Source organism: Parasteatoda tepidariorum, chromosome 2, assembly GCF_982258835.1.
Source record: "Parasteatoda tepidariorum strain Cologne lab strain chromosome 2, Ptep-v5.0, whole genome shotgun sequence".
NCBI lineage: Eukaryota > Metazoa > Arthropoda > Arachnida > Araneae > Theridiidae > Parasteatoda > Parasteatoda tepidariorum.
The window spans coordinates 73,913,739-73,935,818 of NC_141756.1; the positions used below are offsets into that span (position 1 = coordinate 73,913,739).

The following is a 22,080-nucleotide window of genomic DNA, read 5'->3' on the forward strand; positions in this document are numbered from 1 at the left end:
ATGTTTTAGGAATCTTTGATAAATATTTCTTCCCCTTAAGAAAATAACTGAAATGAAATTTAAGAATACGTACACCGAAGAGCCATTACCTTAAGAACCACCCTGCTAATAACATGTAGGATCACCTTTAGCCCTCAGAACTGCTAACACCCGTCGTGGCATTGATTTCACAAGGTGCTGATAGGTAGTCTGAGGTATCTGGTATCAAGCGCTCACCAACTGGTCCTGCAATTCCCTCACATTGCGAGGGGGTAGCGTGGCAGCACGAATTTGGTTTTCCAAGTAGGACCACAAATGCTCTATTGGATTAAGGTCAGCAGAATTTGGGGGCCAAGACATGACTTGAAAGTCACTGGAATGTTCGTCGACGATTCGATCCTTATGACATGGTGCATTATCCTGTTGGTGAACACCATCACCCGCAGGAAAAACCGTTGCCATGAATTTGTGAACCTGGCCTGCAACTATGTTCAAGTAGCCTACAGACGTCATGGATTGTTCAATAAGGATTATGGGTCCTAATGTGCCCCATGAAATCATTGTTCCTGGGCAAAAAACCATGAAAACCTGTGTGAGCCTATTGTTATACATGGAAGGTGGTCGAAATGTAATAGCTCTTCGGTGTATATGTCTGAAAGTAACCTTGAAAATTTATAAGTCTAAACATATACTTCTAAATGAACATATGTTAGGTATATGTACTAAACATATACCTAAAATATCATGTAACATAAATATAATAATAATTTTTTTTGTAAGAGGAAGTTGCTTTAAAAACACGATTGTCATTTCAAAGTTATAATAGAAACGTAGTTTTTCAGTAATTAAATTAGAGCTTTATTTTTAAGAGCACCTGTACCTTTAAACTTATAACTGCAAATCTGAGGAATTTGTTTCCTAAAGATTTTTTTTTAAATACTGATGGGAAATTGAAAAAAAATCACACGTCAAGTCAACATCACGAAGAAAATCCATAATTTTTTCTTGCATATTTATGAGAGGCAGACATTTTTCATTTGATGCATCTTTTCTAAACTTTTAAATTATTCCATATTTCTTCAGGAAAAGTGTTTCGGAATTTATTTTTTTTATATCTTTCAAAATAGAACAAAATTGGAAACTCCGTAGTTGCAGTAGCGTGTAGTAAAAGTGGTACTGTTATATTTCAAAGCGTATTTCTTGAACTGTCTTATATGTCGTGCAGTGATTTTAAAAGCAGCTTTTTTGGTAAAAGGAAATTTGGAGTTTAAATTTAGAGATGCTGTGCTTGTTTTGCTTTTTTAATTTTCTTTATGTTTAAACTTTTATGAAAGCACCTTTTGGTTTTCAAACAAATTGTACATAAAGAATGATCTGTCCAGTACCGCATTAGCCTATTTAGTAAACCACGGTAAAAGAACTTAATACTTGTTTAATCACATATCAAATATTTACTGGTATTCATATATTTAGACATACCATTCATATAACCATATACTTGAATGCTATATATATTTCTGAATATTACGTACTAGAATATTATATAAATAGTAAGATTCTGTAAAAAAAAAGACCACACAACCACTACAATGAGAAATTAGAATTCGTTTTATACAAAAGAAATTGTGAAAAATGCGAAGTAGAATTTTATTTACAAACATATGCAGGATTGTGGGAAAAAAAACTTATTGCAATGGAAAACTCTTTTTGATGTGCAAGATGAAAAGAGATATAACTACTATTACGTTCTTGCGAAAGAATGTGCTCCAGACTTGCTGCACATAAGTTGAGAATTGTTGTATTATTATTAAAAAGAATTGCTTTTTAGAAATTCAGTTTATAATTGTTTAATTTCAATTTTATTGCTATAATTGTGAAAAAATATGTTTATTGGCGAAGGGTGTTATCCTTCTATCGAATGCTCTGATACTTAAAAATGGTTAATTCAAAATTCAACTTAACACTCAATGCATCTTTAAACTGAATTTCTTTACTTTTTGCTGCAATTTTTTCATAATAACAACGGTTTAGAAGACGTTCTTTATATTGAGCGCACGAGCCTGCATGCCTTTCAGTAATGATGAATACCCAATGGGGCCTGTCTAGCTAATCGATCCAGTCATTCCACTAACCGTACCGTAGCATGGAGGTATAGTTCATTCACCAGAAGTTGAGACTTGGCTCCACCTCCTGGGACGCAGAGTTCATTTCAGCGCAGGAGTTAGAAGAGAAACATCTCCGTTGTTGAAATTGAGACAACCCTTAATTTGCGCCAAACACAAAAAGTGAATTCTTTTTCAGTCACTTACTTTGCTTTATCATCTACTATTAAACCTTTTGTTACACTTGCTAATTAAATATAGTTTAAATTTAAAAACTGCTGTTCTCCCAGCGAAATGTCATAAAGGACAAACTATTCACTCAAAAGAAAGAAATATCATAAAAAATGGTGCAAATATCATCAAATTTATGAAATATTTATTGTTAAAAAAATGCACACGAAAGTTGCGAAATAAATATTTTTGCCAAATGATCGCCAAATAGCAACATTGTTCAGAATTGCTCACAACCTTCTCCCAAAAATAGCGAAATAGTATCGTCGTATACCACGTGATGAAGGCGGAGCCAAGTGCCAACTCCTGGTGAACGAGCTATACCAGATTCAATTTCCGCCGTAATATTGGATATCTCTTTGTGACATCATTCTCAAACTCGTACTATACGGTTATTCATCATGACAAGAGCTAATAAGTCGCATTTAGAAATGAACAAATAAACCAGCTTGTATGCATAAGTGCGGAGCATGCCATTTTGAGTGGCTTCACCTACATGTCAAACGCTTTGTAACGTGCAGGTAGAGTGCTAAATTCTGCTGTGGCCTACATATTTCCATGTGACATCTTTCTCTAATTTGTGCTCTCATCTCTTCAATTTAAATACTTATTAGTGACGATACTTATTAGCCGAAGAAACAATCCAGCATATGTATATTTTTATTTTATCACCGTCGTTGAATAGCCGACCCAATTTCGGGTGTTCGATTACTAATGTTCAACTCTGTAGTCTTCTAATTTTGAACCCAATCCAGAAGACAAGGGAACTCCTTGATCAAGTATTGGGAAAAATTTGCCTTCCTGGAGGACGTTCAGATGGAACTAACCCACATTCACGCTGCATAGAGTGGAAAACCTCCTACGGAAAGGGGACTCCAACCCATGACCCGTCTACCACTGAGGATTACGTCAGTACTGCATCCGTTGCGAGCCGAACTGCGGAATTCGTATCGACCAGCCTTCCCTAGGATGCGAACCCGGTTCACTTTATTGGAAGGGGCGAATGCTCTTTTCCTTTGAGTCACCACCGCTCAGCATTTGCATTTGTAACATTCAAAAAAATAAATAAATAAAAGTAATTGGTTGAAATATCTCGGGAAAAAGTTTTTTCATCAAATAAGGAGATTTAGAGGTCTTCCTGGCCAAGTGATATCGCCAGCTAACCACTGTGCGGAGCTCAGAGGTAACGGGTTCGAATCCGACTGTTACCCTGGATGTATCTTCGTGTTGTCTTTCTCTGTATTGTGCATCCTGTCCTTCTACTTGATACGGGTTTAGAAACCTTAGTTGACAACACAAGCTTACAAATGTATGTGGCACCAATTAATAAGGACATTGGATGCGGTACTACTTGGTGCTGTCTCTCCTATTGTGCTATCTGTCCTCCTCTACTTAACGCAGGTTTATAAGCCTATTTTGAGCACACAAGCCTGAAAATTTATGTATTTGCAATAACCAATAACTAACCAATTAATAAATAAATAAAGCGTTTCAAGTTTATATTATGAATTAGTGACAATTTGGTTAAAAACAAGCTACTGAAAATACTTTTATATGGATGCATTTTAGCGTATTAAGTGCTGTTTATACCAAAAGGACATTATGGAATCATTTTATGAAAATTTTCAAGCTTGGATTTAGTTGTTAGAATACCATACTTCTTTTTAAACAAGTAAGCCTTTGCTTTTCGTTTTGGAAATCATATGATAATATAAGATTTTCTGTTCCTTTTCCATCTCAGAAAAAAAGATATATTACACAAAAACTTAAAAATTGCATTTAAGGTAAAAAGTTCGATTTTATTTATAATTGCTCAATGTTTTGAGGTATTTCGATGAAATAGTTTCATTATACATGTTTCTCATTAAAATTGATTGGTTTATCTAACGAAAACGTGTTTTAACATCGCAAAATTATCAAGTTTAATTGATATTATCATAAACTTAAATAAGTCATTGTGTTTCTTTTTTATTTATTTTTGTAAACTGCATTGTTCATCTACTTTGAAAGTTTTTGATATAATACTTACAATTGATAAAAACAATAATGCTTTGCTTATGATTTATACTTTAGGTTTGAAATTAGAATTTTTATTTCTTAATGTATTTTTTATTGATTTCAAATTTTTTAAACTTTTATTCAAATTCTTTTCATATCAATACTCATTAAATTCTTAAAAACATCTATTAAATAATTTATTTATGGTCATAAGAAAACACCGGGTCATAAAAAATGTAAAATGTTTATGGTCATAAAAAAAAAATACTTTGTCTTTTTTGATAATAATTCTTATAAATATAGCACACTCAGACTTCTTTCAAAAGCATCAGTTTGTTACTTTTTGAGAAAATGTTTAAAAATTAAATCTTTTTCTAGGAAATGCAGTGAAAGAACAGTTCAGGAATGTTGACTTTCTGCTTACTTTCTCCCTAACTATAGCCATTTTGATTTGACTGGAAAAAACATATTGTAAATGTTTAAAATCTTTTGAGCTACATCTATCCGATCGGTTTTGATATTTTTCAGGAAATTTAATAATCCTTTTCATATTGCAGCGCTTACATGTCAAAACTGACTGTTACTTTTTTAAAAAAATATCCCATAAAAAATGTTGAGCCTAAAAGAGAATATCAATAAATGAGGCTATAAAAGTTGTTTACTTTTAAAATATTTTTCGCCTAGACAAGTTTAATACACTTCTAATTCATCAAAATATTTATCAGAGTAAGGCATTTTGACATGGTGCTAAAAAATTTATTAGTTCTCATATGCTTTAGCTTTCTGGGTGTCAATTAGTATATAATTTAGTGAGACATTTCATTTTTAAAAAAAATAATGTTTTTATTGGCTAATAAATTCATCTGCTAAATTAATTTGCCTCAAAAAAAAGGATGTAAATGCGCATTTTATTGCTACAACTAGCTTATAATTTTTTTTAGGAAACTAAGTCAGGTAAGGAGTCTAGATAAGTCAGATATCTATAAAACTAATCAACTGATTTCTTTCAAAATGTAAATTTTGTCATTCGTAATTAATATATTTCAAAACGATATAAAATATTATATACCTTACAATTCCAAGATTTTTCCACAAATATTAAATTAAATAGCAGAAAAAATACTAATAGCTAATTGGAAAAAAAAAGGTTTTCATAATGAACTTTCTTAGGAAAAATGCATTTTATAATAGTGGGGAAACTCTTTAACATGCTTAATAAACAAAAGTTTTGAGGCATGTTTTTTTTTCTAAACTATTGGGTCCATATTTTGAAGATTTCGGCTCTCCCATTCCCCTGTATTTTGATCAGCAGCTCAGTAAACTGAGTCAGACCAAAAAATGGCATGCTGTATTAGATTCTGTAAAACAAGTTATATAGATTACATGAATTAATTAGCTTATTTAAGGTTATGCCCTGACTTGAATAGTTTCGTTGGTTGGGCGTTGGGCCCTTTGGTTTGTGAGTTTGATTCCCACTGGCGGCTGCAGACTGTTGTAAATGCTGATTGGTGTAGGTTAAATATGACGAGTCACAAAATCCTCCATGTCTCCATTACAAACCATAACCTCTGGGGGTACTTAATTGGAGAGTGATTGTTCTCTGAGTTCAAAACTGCGAACTGTGGATGAATGAATGGATGTCTGGTGAATGGGTCCGATCGATTAATGGGCTGTGATGTTTGCTATTGTCTTATTCTTGAACATAGATGGCTCCATTTAAAAACAGGAAACGCACCCTGTGCCTTAAATTCGCTTGCTAGTATTGTCAAGTACCATTAGAAACCACAACAGCATTAACAGGTTTTGCTCAGAGCCATCAAGTCCTATTACATGAAAATCCACTCATTAAATCAAAATCCATTCAGGGAGTTCACCTTTTTATATCATGCACTTTTTGTTACTTTTATTTAATTTTTCTACTTGCCCCCAAAGATACTCAGGTATCAAGCAACTTTACGGCGAACGTAGTATTTTCATTTTTATTTGGTTAGCAGAGAAAGTTTAATTTTAAAAAAATTAGTAGATTTATTAGTATGCCCAAACCTTATTTCCTTAAAGACTGAATAAAACCTTCACGATAAAAACTGTCGAACTATAAAAACTATTTTGCTCTAAACCTTGATTTTGCCCTTTTTTTAGTCTAGCAATATCCAGGTTCTCAAGTTTAACAATTGGTTTGCATAATGCTCAGGCCAACATTTTCATTTAAAATGTTAAAGAAATCATATAAAAGACTGCGCAAATAAACCTTGTCTCAGTGATGGTCGTAAAATGTAAAATAACTTTGAGAAGGTGTACTTATCCTCGGTCTGAGAACGTTTTCTCCTCTTGATCAGCGAATGATTTTTAACCTACAACTTTAGAAGGTCTTTCTAGCCCTGTTTTATAAAGGCAGATTCAGTCTCGATATAAAAGAGTTGCTTATACAAGCTTAATGGGAAACTCATGGAGCGTAAACTAGCATAGTTAAATTTAACATTGTTGCAAACTTGCATGGTTTATTTGGAAATCTTTTATAAATCTTATCCTGCGACTTGTGATAAAGGTAATTGCTAAAATTAAAATCAACCAGACACTGCTATCTGAGTTTTCATAAAGTTAAAAGGAAAAAATTGATTTAAAAACAAGATCGGACTTGTCTCTAAAATGACTAAAAGGGATCAAAAATTTTCAATCAGGTTGATATTAAAATTATGTAAATTTAAAAAGAAAAGAATTATTGTGTTTGTAAAAAGATTACTACGTTTATAATTGTACACTTAATAACGTAATCAATTTGCAAGTTTCAAAAAATTCAAAAGATTTTCATAATTTTTATTTATTACTTTTCATATTTGGAATTATTCCAGAAATAATACTATGAAGTTGGAAGATATGGATCACAGCTCTCAGTTAAGAATAATGTAAATCGTTAAAATTATATAAAGTGAACACCATCTAAAATAACAACTGTCTTAAAATAAATTAAAAAATTTTGTTGAAGATCTATTTCCTTTTCCAACTTGCAAACTGTGGCAGTGAGATCTGGAACATGTAAAACATTAAGCGTACCATTTTTCTATTCTAAGAAAATACCAAAGTTAAATCCATTTGAAGATTTCTCTGAATTACCGAAACAGATATTTTTATCCCATGATCTCAAGTTCGCGTAAAGTCTTGGAAACCCTAATTGCAAGCCAAGACGAAAGATTCCACTGACAAATAAATGTCGCAAACAGAGAAGAAGTCAAGTAAAGTCTTACAAACTATCTGGGGTTCAAAGAAGGACTATTTCCAGTAACCAAGACAACTTCGTTTCGGATCTTATCTGAGCAGAATAAAGAATTAAGCAGAATTTCTATTCTCGATATCGTTGCCAATTACCATAGGCTATAAAGATTGGAACTGCTAGTTGCCTTTGACAAAAATAATTAATGCAGACGATAAAAATTTTTTTATCGTCTGCATTTTATTTAATTTCTTACATTAATTACTGAAATAAATTTTGTAATTTATGTGCTATTACATAAAAAAAAAGACTTTCCAATAGTGAGGAGTGATGTGTGTTCAAAACTATGTTAGAATCACCAAAAAGTACCTGAAGGTACTTTTCATCGGAAAAAATTTTCATAATATTTTTTTTTGTTCTTTTAATGCTTCCCGGTATTTTTTTTGGACACAAAATGAGAATGCTGAAATTACTAAGCATTGGGAATAGATTTAAACGGTACAGAAAAAAATTAAATATCATAATGACCCAAATAACACAATATCAATAAAAAGCTAGCCAGTTTCTTCCTAAAATTAAATTAAAAACACTTTGAAATTTTTTTAAAAGAACATTCGAAAATTCACCTCCTAACCTTTATAATTATTCAACAAATATTTCTGTTACAGATTTTATGCGAAGGATTTCTGTTCTTTGAATAAATTGAAGAAGTAGTGCAAAAAGTGAGCTTTCGAATAACTGTATAGAAATTTTGCTACATTATTCATTATTTTCTTTTTTTTTTAGTTTTTGACAGATGCTAATCAGTTTATAGTCCATAAAAAACCAATTTTACAGAGAATAGAGAAAGTATGAAACAGTGAGATATCCAAAATAACCATTGATAGAGAAATCTAAAAATATTTTAAAAGATGCATTCAGGGATAAACTTGATTACTTAAATATATATATATATATATACCCTCCTTAAATTCTGTTGTTGAAGTTGCACCATGTATATATCAAATATTGGCTTGCTTAGAAAATATTTTCGCTTTTTTTCGAACAGAGGATTTACTCAAACTTTAACACAGCCTCATTCGCTCGTAAAACACAAACTCATTATATATTTTGACAGCTGATATACAATTCTTGTAAAGAATTTCGATTGATTCTATGCTGTAATTTTCGATTTGCTCCCTTTCAAATATGGAAAGTGGAAAGCAGCATTTTTAGCATACTTTACTTTTTTTTCTATCGTCAAGGTAAAAATGCTGTTCTAAGAAGAAAAAATAATATTCAATGTGTATGGAGATGACGTATTGACAGAACGTCAGCGCCAAAATTGGTTTACAAAATGTCGATCCTGCAATTTTGCACCACGTTCTGGAAGTACAGTTTAAGCCTGAGGAAGGTACAATATAGGCGAACTGGCGAATAACAATTCTTGACATCGCTGAGGGATCAAATTTAAATTTGAATTTGATCATTTCATAACCATTCGAAAAGCTTAGTTTCAATCTCGAGCCTCAACATATGGGGTATGTACATAGGGGTATGGGGTATGTATATAGGATATGTAGAGTATATACATATGGTCAACTTGCTCTTTCGGAAAAAAAAGTTGTTGTCTTTGATTTGCTTTTCAAACGTCAAGAAAATGATTCACGTTTGAAGTCCATCATCACTGGGAGCAAGAGACGTGATGTCACAGCAATGTTCTCGTCTCTAAAAACAGTTTTTAGACGGTAAAACCTTTACTTACAATGAAGAGGTCAAAACTAACCTAGGACAGTTTCTTTTCAGCAAAGTACAAACATTTTATGAGCGGGGGATTCATGCCACAGTCAGCAAGATAGCAAACTGTATTGGACCAAAATCGCAGTTTTTAATTCAATTAAATATTTATTATTTGCCAATAAAATCGTTTTTCATGTTCATATTAAAATGAAATTAATTTTCGAACTTCCCAATACTTATTGAAAGTTCTTACACATCTACCCTATACAAGTTACTTTATAATGCTGAATTTTAATTGAAATTTAGCTGAACTGCTTATTTTAAAATTTAAAAATTAGTTGTAGAATTTGAAAGCCTCTTTTAAAATTTAATGAAATATTATGCCTTTATCCAACACGAGAAACACATATTAAAGAACACAGTTATGGAGTTGAGATACTCAATTTTTTTCAAAAAGATATAAGACAGGAAAGTAATTCTCTGGTATTAGTTAACGAAGCAACGCACGTTTAAGGCTTTTAAAGTTTAAATTTAAGTAATTGAGGAAGGATATTATTCGAGGTAATTAATGTTGGAAAACTAATTGCCCGGTCACAAATCTTCGAACCATTAGTGACACACGAAATATTAATGCAACAGTTAAAACCAGTCTAAATATGCTCCAAGAGTTTTTAATTTATTTCAGTTAATTTGTTTCAACTAATTTGCTCATTTACAGAAAATAGCACCCTTTCTTTAATCTGTAACACCTATAACTCATATGATATGCAACTTTCCCTTCTTTCATCACTCCGATTAATCTTTAAAAAAATATGGAGACAATTTTTTATTCCATTAGAACGCTGTTAAACGTTTTAATTTCCTTTGGATCAAATTTTAAATTAACTAAATGGGAGGAAAAATTTGTTTTACGGATCATATTATAACATTTAAATTATTAGGTAATTTTAAGAGAATTTAATCGAAACACCTATATTGAAGAATTTAATCTGTAGCACTTCGAATCCAAATGATACTATCCTATTTATCTTTCTTTTATCAATCATATATATATATCAATCTAAAAGAAATCAATGGTAGGAAAATTTTTATTTGTTTAAAAAGCAGTATAAATTCTTAATATCTTTTTTTTCTTTTATCAAATTTCAAATTAACGGATGGTGAGGAAAATTTCGCTTAGCAGATTATGTTATAACAGTAGAATGAATAGAGAAATATAAGTTAATTAATGTCACTTTCAATTTTCCTAGTTATAAGAGATGCACTGTACATAAAGAGGCATAATTAGAGGTACTTTATGATTTAAAAACTTAATTTACTTCAAAATACTGAAAATGATAATAAAAGTCGCCATTATCTGATTGCTCTAAAATAGATTCTTATTCACAGGACTCACCAAGAATGAGTGAAGAAATAAAAGTAATTTGAAACAGAAAACATAAAGAAGGAGACATGGAAAATTAAGGTGAGAAAATAGAAAAACCATAACAGCCGAAAGTGAAAAAAAAAAGGGGGGGGGGAAACAAAATCAGAAAATCCGGAGTCGTTGAGAGAGACAAATCTGAGTAAAATGCATTTCCAAGCACTATGGACGATAAGGTGAGGTACTCATGTTGTTTACAAGGGAGTCGAAAGTTATGAGAATGAAACAAGATTTCAAGCCATCAAGATGAGTACAGGTGATAGGAGTGGTAATAATTTCAGAATTATCGAAATGAGTTCTGATTTTCGAACGCTCGCGGCCAGGTAATTTTTAATTATATAAGAGTAGCAGACACACTGAATTAACATTTGTCAAGAATTCTTTTGAAATTGGGTCCAATTTTATGCCTTACCATCTGTTTTTTTGGCCTATGGATAGTCAAGAGAATAAGGTCCTGAACTGTGACAGAAAATGGTCGAGAGTTCACACTTCGAGGTGGCTGAGAAAATGTATCAGTTAATAGCGAATAGCATGCAAGCACTTGTAAATTGAAGTAAACTGAATTCCAAATAATATTATAATCTTATTAACAATGTGGCATAAAGTAAAAGTGTTTATAGTTCGAAAGTGAAAAAACTCCAGAACCAAACTTAATTAGCGGTATATACTATTTAAATCATGTCGAACTTTCACTGCAATCAAACAAAATAGTACTACAAGGTCATTTTTGTGGTTAGAACATAGAAACTACCGAAAATTAAATTTTTTCAAGCATTTTTGTAATGGCATTCGATTTCATGCATTACTACTTTTTTTTTTTTTTTTTGGTCAGAATAGTTGAGAGGTTAAGGTCCTTAACTCAGACAGAGAAAATAGAGTGTCCGTGGTTCGAAGTTACTCACATTCCTTGCTTATTTGCGAATAACGTTCGAGCATTTGTAGTTAATTGAAGTTGAACTAATTTTAAATAATCTATTTACTTCAACATCTGCCTATAACGCAGCTTCTAAGAATAGACATGGCAAATAAGATCTTTTACAAACCGATGCCAATATAAAAATGCAAGTGGATTGTTAATTGTTTATATTTGATACATCATATTTTAAGCCGAATTCTGCCTCATAGTTCCATTTTTGTTAAAATTAGAAAGGGTCTTCTTTAGAAATCAAATACCCAGTGTCTGATTAGTATGTACTAACTATTAGATTTAATTTAGTTCAACAGTTTTCTCGTTAAGTGAGAACCAAGCTTACTGATAATCTGCAGAGTAATTCTAAAAGACATTTTTAGATTATTTGCTAAGGGCTAAGGACAGACAAAATATTGCAAACATTTATTTTAGAATATTTTACCTAAAGACCTTAGAAATGAAAAAATATTAAATCCTTTGTAGAATCTTATGGCGGAGGTTTGTTTCTCCGTCAGTAGCCGCCAATATTCGTATAGAGGAAAATAACTTTATAAAGTCTCCAGGAAAGAATATACAAATTGTTTAGTGAAATTTAGATTTTATTAAGCATAATAGGTGATAGAGAATGGCCATTTCTTCATCCAAAAAGGAAATCCCTTAAAGGGATGAAATCAGAATACCCTCCTTTTGAGAGATCATACAGCCAGAATATCATTTCTGACGGTTAGAAATTGAGACTGGGAAGCCCCGAAAAGGGCACTCCCAGACTCCACAATTTTGAAATTAAAAGTGAATATATTTATTCCTAACGGAGATAGAAAGAATGGGTAGGATATCCGAAATTGGCGATTTATCATAATATATCATAGCCAAAACAAAGCCAACTAGCATATCAATACGGGTTTAAAAGAATACCTTGGCGATCACGAGTCGCCAACAAATTTATGAGGATTATTACAACCATGCAACCGAAACATTAGTGGTTAGAAATTTAGAATAAAAAGTTGTAAATAGATTTTTGTTTTCGATTAGAGGCGACAGTGAATTAATAAGTCTGCCTAGTAATGAAATAAAAAGTATCCGTTACATTGATCTATAAGAGAAGAATAAATATTTCATGTTCGTTTTAAAAGATTAAGTCATTGATTCATTTTAAATATAATTCTATTAATAAAAATAAGCTTAAGTAATGAAAGATATTTTAAAAGGATAGGAAATAAATATGTAATGCCAATTGTGGCATCACAAATCTATTAAAATTTCAATTATTTTTCAAACAGAAAAACTTTCAATCAATTTGATATTTTCAAAATCCAATTGCACATGACATTAAAATCGAAAGCAATCAGCTGTTTATGAAATAATCTGATGGCGAAAAAAAATCAGCTATCAGAATTTCGCATTGTCGGACTTTAAAAGCCTCTAATTTATCTATGACCAACCTGCTATATTGTAAGAAAAGAGCATTGAGAAATAGTTTTATCTTATTAATTAAAAAAAAATCAAAGAAAGGATTTACTTAATAAGACTATGAACCACCTTTAGTTTCCACATTTTCAGATCTGATGTTTTATTTTATATCAAGGAAGACTCTACTTCAACAAACCTTAAAAGTCTCGATAAACTCCTCTCTTAAATACGCTATAAACGTTCTTACTGTCAGTTTAAGGAAACTCTGTCCTGAATTACGACTCTGAATAACTGTTTCAAGAAGATTTCGATGGTTGGATTTTCTTTTTTATGCATCTTTAAAACAACAAAAGAAGAAATAGCAAAAAATAGTGCGTTCTTTATAGAATACTTTAAAAACTTTTCTCTTTTATGTATTTATTTTTGTGTTATAATATAATTTATTCCGGTCCATTTAAGAGTCTAAAATTACTTACCTTAGTTATAAAATGCTGATTCTTAATAAGTTAAAGTATATTTGTATTACCCTGTTTAAATATTATTTGTTGTTTAAGGCATTTAAGCAGAACCATATAAGAAAAATAATAAAATTGAAAAGATTGATTGAAGAAATCTTGTTACGAATAAAAAAGTCATTTTTCAACTAAATTTTTTAAAAAAAATGTCATATTAAACAATATAAGGGGGGAATATAAACGATTGTTTATTTATAATCTCTTGTAATAGTTACTTGTATATATATATATATATATATATATATATATATATATATATATATATATATATATATATATATATATATAATAACAATAACAGGGCTACATCCCTGTTATCATTGGTGTATTCATCTTTAGAAATGCAGTCAAAAGCCATAATAAGTTATAAAAAAGTATATTTAAAGTTATTCTGGTGGTTATAACAGTTAGCATCTCCACTCCACAAGGGAGGGGGTGTGGACAAGACTCCGGATGGTTCCGGCAGATGCTTATTGGAACACGTTATTCAGAAAAAGACATGCAAAAACCTTCGGTTTTGCATTAAATTCTACAGAGATTGATTTAATTAGGTTCCAGTGGTACATACCTTTGTATATCTACGCATTATGGAAAATCATTTAATGCTTCCTAATATGGAAGTGAAAGAGGATCAAGATTCTAAAAATAACTCCTCCTTTGAAATATAAATCTAAATATTATTCAATGGTATGTTTTCAGCCTTGAATTCCCAAAATAGAATGTCTCTACGCTTACTCTTTAACAAAGACATTTTATGAAACCGAAAGAGTTTTAATTCTTTTATTAATACAAAAGTATTTATAATTTTTGTATTACATATATATATATATATATATATATATATATATATATATATATATATATATATATATATATATATATATATATATATATATATATATATGCATCGAAGAGTCATTTGCATTATGACCACCGTGTTAATAACATATAGGACCCCCTTTAGCCCTCAAAACTGCTAACATCCGCCGTGGTATTGATTCCGCAAGGTGCTGATAGGTAGTCTGATGTATCTGGTACCAAGCGCTCACCAACTGGTCCTGCAATTCCCTCACATTGCGAGGGGGTAGCGTGGCAGCACGAATTTGGTTTTCAAAGTAGGACCACAAATGCTCTATTGGATTAAGGTCAGGTGAATTTGGGGGCCAAGGCATGACTTGAAAGTCAGTGGAATGCTGCTCGACGATTCGACCCTTATGACATGGTGCATTATCCTGTTGGTAAACACCATCCCCCGCAAGAAAAACTATTGCCATGAATGGGTGAACCTGGTCTGCAACTATGTTCAAGTGGCTTACAGACGTCAGGGATTGTTCTATAAGGATTATGGGTTCTAATGTGCCCCATGAAAGCATTGTTCCTGGGCGAGAAAGCATGAAAACCTGAAAATCTGGGCGAGACCAGTGTTATAGACGGAGGGTGGTCATAATGTAATGGGTCTTCGGTCTATATATATATATATATATATATATATATATATATATATATATATATATATATATATATATATATATATATATATATATATATATATATATATATATATATATATATATATATATATATATATTTAGAATGTTCGCCTCCTAGTGAGGTGATCCAGGTTCAAATTCGTAGCTCGATTTCATTTGTTGGGCTTGATTTCTGTAATTAAATATAATCAAATAATGAATCTCTTCATATTATGAGTGATGTCTGTTTAACTCACTTATGATAGGAATCTTGAGCCCAAATGTCAAGAGGAGGTGGTTTTGCCCTTCAATTTGGTCATCCATTAAAATAACGAAGTTTTTGAAAAAATTGAAAAACAAATATACTTGACAGTTAACATAAGGATAAATTTAACAATAAATTTTTTTTCTTACATATGCCAACAATAGCTTAGTTTTAAATTCTCATTTTAAACAAATTATAAATTCTGTTGCACATTTACAGAAGAAAAATTAGCCGCGTGTTTTATTTAATTGTAAGAAAACAGGTTTTCGGTTACATAATTATTAATGTTTCTGCTTTATCTCCAAAAAATGTTTTTTTGTATGGTCGCATGTAATGAGATGAATAACTTCGCTAGAGCCAAGAAAACTCCTTGATGCGATTTCTAGTTCAATGAACTGAAATTTAATTGCGATTTGGTGAACGAGAAAATTTTAAATTACTGCTCAGACCCTGGAATAATGATGCCGTGTTATTTATAAAAGCGCATGTGATTGCATTAAGACTATACTTAATCTGAGTTCAAGAAAGTATTCTTTTTAAAGAAGAAGCCATGGCGTGACAGTTTAAAATAACTGTTATTTAATTTCAGTGTAATTTTATGTTCTGTGTAATTCGGTATTCGACGATATATCTTATTCAAGGTTTACTGGATATCTAAGTATCGGCTAAAATGCTGGCCATATAAAAGGGGCATAGAAGGTTGCTAAAATAACATATAGAATTTTTTTTCCTGTTTCATGCAATATATAGGTGATTCTTTGGAAACATGACAATTCGAAAAAAAACATGTCTTCAAGTTTAAAATCTTCAAAATAATCTGTAATATTTGTGTATATTTATTTAGTTTCCTTTATTAATATCTTACGGACAACAGGGTAATTTATTGATATTTCTCAAGAAAAAGAAAACAAAAAAAGAAAGGGAAAAAAATTACCAAATTTTGAATGCCAGGATCATGATGTATTAGTTTTAAGGGCAAAAAAACAGTTATTTTAAGCTGGTAGTAACCCAACTTAATAAACTTAAAAAAGGCAAAGTTGAATAGTTTATTTTAACTTTTTATGTAAATAAATTCCAAACATAATTATTATGAACGATTTGAACAAATTAGTTAAATGTAATGAAAGTGAGAGAGTAACACACACAATGAGGTAGTTTTTAATTTTACTACATTACAACTCGAATAAAGAAACAGTTAAAACAAATAATTGTTGCAAAATTTCATCAATCTTGAAGCTTTCAGAAGAAACAAAATGCCTCAAAGATATCGGGTAAAGAGCAGATATTCTTCAAATGATGTTATTCTTAGAAATTTTGCCTCAGTCTTTTTTCTCGCGCCATTTAAAGTGATCAGCAGTCTGCTTGTCAGCAGGAATAATAAAGGTAACTTCAATATCTCTATTAACGATTTCAACAACTTCCTCTACAATGAAAGTGATAATGTTAGAAATTTTTCGGATTTCAGTATTTAAAATAAGTTTTACTTTGAATTAAAAATTAGTTCACCATTCATTTTCGAATTGAACAGCCACCCAACTATTAACTTTAATTGTTTCAGAATCAGCTTTAATAGGTTCATGCTCTGTTGAATATGATTCATTAGCGAAATTAAGAGTTGGTATTGTAGTATGAAAATTTGAGTCTTTGAGCGAATCATTATGAAAATCACATTTAATACTACTAAGGCAGTTACTGCTCAATTTACGAAAGAAGAGGCTTGTTAAATCTTTTTACCAAAAGACTTGGTGCACATTCATAGACCACTTGAAGAGTGTGATTTTCTTTCCTTCAATGAATCCATCGACTGCTTCTATATCTGAAATCTTAATTTCTTTAGTTATTATATTACATTATTTTTCAACAACAGAAATGAAAGTTTTCCCGTTTGGTATGTCTCCACCAAAAGCTACACTTTTCTTAGCAGAACGTTTGACAACTACCCCAACACCATCTGGTTCACCCTTTCCATAGCCCACTCCTGTAAAATGTACGGATGACAAGTTAGGCAAAATTAGAGGAAATAAAAAAAATTAAAAGATTAAAATTTGTTTTATTTTCATATTGCGTTGAAAGCGAATCACTTACAAAATGTATTTCCTTTAAGCTTTCGTTCTATGAAACATTACTTAAAATTTTTTATATGTGTCCAAATAGCACATGAATCATTGCTTAGAGATTTTGATAGAGTCGAAAATAAAGAACTTGTCGGAATTTTTTTTTCTTTTGCATGGATCTTTGGATAAATTAATTTTATAATTCTATGCAAAAAGTTTTCAATTCGTTTAAAGAGCTCTCAAGATATGGAGAAATACGCAAAAAATAAAATTAACTTTATGAGGTCACAACTTTGGGACCTGATCAAACTATGGGTGGGGACCATATTTCTCAGATTGCAGCTACCTCCAAAATTTTGGGGTCAATAATTCGAATCCGTTGGAAAAAAAAGAAACATGTTTGTTCAGAGAATGTGCGTTTTCTTATATCTGATTTCGATACACTTAAAATATCGTCTGTACTAAATAATTAATATAATTGAGGTCACCTACTGCTCGAACCATTAAGATTGAGTCCTAGAACGTAACGATCCGATCACTTGATCAAAAGTTAGTCAAGGCAATCAGTTCCATTATTCTTTTTTTCTTTAGAGTGATGTGACTGGCAAATTTGATGCATAATAAGTTTGTTTATGCTCTACATGATTTCGTAGCTTCGTTATGTAAGTAAGAAATATATAGCGAAATAATTTAAATCTTTTTGAAATAATATTAATTGGGTCTCTTACGACATTAGATGCATGGCGAGTTTGGCTTACTCGAAATAGAATGGAAAAAACAGTTGTTAACGTTAACAAATGCCCCGTTTTATTAATTCATCAGCATCGAGATTCCAATACTGCGTCACTTGCAGGTATCTCATTGAAATCGATAAAACGGAACCTACGCCAAATTTACTCTCTTCTTCTTTTCCTTTCGTTATTTTTATTTTTTATTTTTTCTTGAGTTACATGCATTGTAAACTATGCTCCTCAAATTCAAATCAGTAGACGTATTCGACTATAGATGGGTGACTGAATGAAAATAATAATAAGATTCTTAAAACTGTAACTGTCCACTGGTACGGTAGGTGCTTAGTTTTATACATTTAACCATCCATTGTGCTCTTCAACTGAATATCGGTTCTTGTGAGCTTAAAAATTGATTTTTGCAGATTCTAATCCATAAATGGAACAAACTGAAATTGAGATATCAAAGGCTTGACGTTTTTAAATGCTACAAATAATGTAATGATGAAAAAAGGGAAATTATAAGAAATTCGGATGCATTTACTTAAATTTTATTCGTTTAGAATTGTGAACATGGAAGGCTTCTTTAAAATCAAAAGAAAACACTAATAATTGCAATCGATAAATTGATACCTGCACAAATATCTTTTGAACATATTTAGCGTTATAAATTCAAAGTAATTTTCGCAAAATGTGTTTACGTTATATAAACTTATAGATTTTGGAAGAAATGATGCTAATTTAAAAGGGATTGTACATGTTTGCTTTAAGAATAGATAATTAAAATATGTATATGGAGGATAAAATAGTAAATAGTAATCAGTAATATAATAATCAGTAAATAGTAATCAATAAAATAGTAATCAGTAAATATTTATATTAAATTATAAACTTTTTATCTGAAAGATATATGAAGGTAAGCGAAAACATATATTACCATACACATTTAAATTTTTAAAATAATGGTATTTTCATGCATTTGAATGATACATATTTATCACCTATACATATGGTGTAATAATTTTAACTTCACAACTGATTATTTAAATGGTATTTTTCCTAGTTAGGAATTGGAAATATATTTTATTTAAAGTATAATTTAAGTAAAAGTCTTCCTACTTCAAATCTTGCATAATGGCTACGGCATGCATAGCAATCTGAAAGTCAAAACCTTTCCTCTTCCGATATTTTCAACTTCTCACTGTAAATGTACATTTTATTAAACATATGAAAAAGCCATTTGACACTTAAAAAATTAAAACTAACTCTATATTCAGATAAGCATTTAAACGCCTTGAAAAATTTTTTTTGGGGGAGGGTAGATTGGCTCATATTACGATAATTACTTTATCGGTGTAACTTTTTTGACGGCAATTTAATATATGCTAAGAACACAGATAAAATAATTCTCCGGCAAAAATATAATTTCACTGACAGCCCATTTTGCCAATAAGTAATTTCTACCTCAAAGTAATTTCTTCCATAAGCAATACCTTGAGATTTATCGATTCTTCATTAAAAATTATTACGTTTAATAAGTTAATAAATATATTGATGTATTTAAAATATCAAAAATCTCTATAGAATGCCCCCAATTCCAATGCATTTCGCTAATTCCTATTTTATTATTTTATGCTTATATGAAATGTTAAATTACTCTGACCATCAATCAACCGGTCAAATATAAGAATATTTAAAAATGTAAAATTGATTATCACTACATCACCAACTGGGGGAATATCTCCTACCAACTGGTATACATATATCTTCAACTTAGGTTTCTTAGGCCAATTTTAAACTTCGAATAGGTATTTCGTGTACTTAAGTTAGGGAGAAGAATTAATTTCTAGATTTTGGTTTGGGATTAAATAATTAATATATGTTGTTTAACTGTATTGATATATGGTGTTCACTTTCCCGTTCAGTAAAAATTCAAAAGCGTGGTAGCCACAGTTACCCCAAGAAGTGGAGTAACTTTGTATAGCATGGTATTGCTTACATTATTGCTATTTTAAATGTTACTAGCTTTACAAAACAAGATAAAAATTGATGATACAAGGTGCCGTTCAATTGAGTCCTTGCCATCAAAAAGCCTATACATTAATACATTTAAAAGGTTTTTCTTTAAGACAAATGTAAACAAAACTAAAAATACAATTTAAGAATTCCAATTATTAGAAAAACATTTCGTTTTGCAATAATTTAATATGCATCTATTATTTTAACCATAAAAATATTTTTTTTCATTTTCCATAGTGGTAGCATACGAGTTCATTTGTGAAACCCTTAGTTTTAGCGTAATATTCAGCTTTCAATTTATAGGTAACTCTAAGGACGTAACATAATAACTCTAAGAACGTTGAAGAATGATTCCTTAAACTATAGACCTTATTTTTAGATAAATAATAAAACAAATATCTTAATTAAATACAATTTTGAGTGCTGCTATTCCCAAGCGAAGTTGCAGTAAGCACATTTGAATAATTTACCTAAGCAATATAGTTAAGAACCAAGTTTATTCATGTGCAGATGAGAATGTTAAATATGATATTTCCAGATCCTAATTTTATTATTCAGAGATACATTAAATTGGAATTGCATGGGACTAGGATAAAATGTATAGATGCAACAAAGTTATATTTTGGAACCTTTCATTTATAATTGAGTTTTCGCAATTAATTCTTTAAATAAATTTAAACGCTGAATTACACTGAGAAAATTTCTATTCTAATTTGTTTGTTACCTGAATCGAAGATTATACGTTGTAGTCGTTATTCACTTCAAAATTGAATTCTTTTTATTTATTTAAGTGCAATTTTAATCAAATCACAAAAAGTATTAAAAATGAATACTGATTCCAATTTTCTTTTAAAAACAGAGTTTTCTATTTCTTTATACCTCGATTATATTCCAGATCAACGGAAATATGTCTAATATCATACATATTAAATGATTCGTCTAATACATTTTCTGAGTTTTACTTTTAAGTATTTTGACTTCAAAAATAGAAATATTTGCATGTAAGACACAAAATTGTTTTTTTTTAAAATTTGTTTTTTAAAAATAAGTTGCAAATCATCTATCTATTTATTTGGGTTTACGGTTGTTAATAGAAAAATACTTGTAATTCGATAGGGTTTATTTTACAGTATCTTATATTAGGGTATTATATTAGGGTTTATTTTACAGCAAAAAATTTTTTTTGTGTGTACATTTTTCATTTAAGAGAATCATTTTCCGTTCTTTTATGTGAAAATTGTGAGCATTTAAGCACCGTTACTGCTTCATTGTTATCGTAATGAACCATTTGTCTTTTTAAATACGAAACTCATTTGTTTGATACTCTTCGAATATACCTTGCTCTATATCTTGCAGGCATAAGTTCACGTAATTCTTTATTAAATGAATAAACCAATGCATCAGTTTCCTTAATAGCTTAGTTACAAAGCGGAAATAAAGTGTCTCAAATATGTAACTATAAAAATTGAGGAGATGTAGGTCATGGGAAAAGTGTTGATAGAAAATCTGAAATCAGGGATTCTGAGAACAAACGGACAGATAAATATAGTTCGAAAAATTACTCCAGTTTTTCGAAATTAACTCTATAAAACACAATTTCTGCGTCACGCAGGCGAATCATTAGTTTCCTGACATAGCCAGATGCACAGGACCTTTTTTTTCACTTTGACGCAACAACAACGACGAATTTTGCCTCAAGATCCATTAAAAAACTTTTTTAGGATCGTGATATAAAGGAGTAATTACAGAAAAAAGTTAATGTAGTGTACAAGTGAGAATGGAGCTCCGACATCCTCTTGTAAAACACCCTCTAGTGACAGATGATGACTTTGATAATATTGAATGTATTCATCAAATGTTAATATAATCCGTTATAGCAGTACTATACGTATCCGTGTTATACAATACGTTTGATGGTTACTTACAGAATGAAATGAAGACTACATACAAGTGAGCATAAAGATCTTACTTTTCTCGTGCAAAGCACTTTTAATGACATTAGGTTGCATTCATGACATTGGTTACATTGATTAATGGTAACATTATCCGC

General features: G+C 30.5%; 1 long non-coding RNA gene across 1 annotated transcript in view; it reads left to right on the forward strand.

Annotated features, from left to right (window-relative positions):
• The first annotated feature begins 3,610 nt into the window (after positions 1-3,610).
• Positions 3,611-22,080, forward strand: part of LOC107446623 (uncharacterized) — a 56,899-nt gene continuing 38,429 nt past the window's right edge. The window contains exon 1 of the long non-coding RNA XR_006225893.3: positions 3,611-3,984. This is a non-coding gene — a long non-coding RNA (uncharacterized LOC107446623). The remainder of the gene's footprint in view (positions 3,985-22,080) is intronic.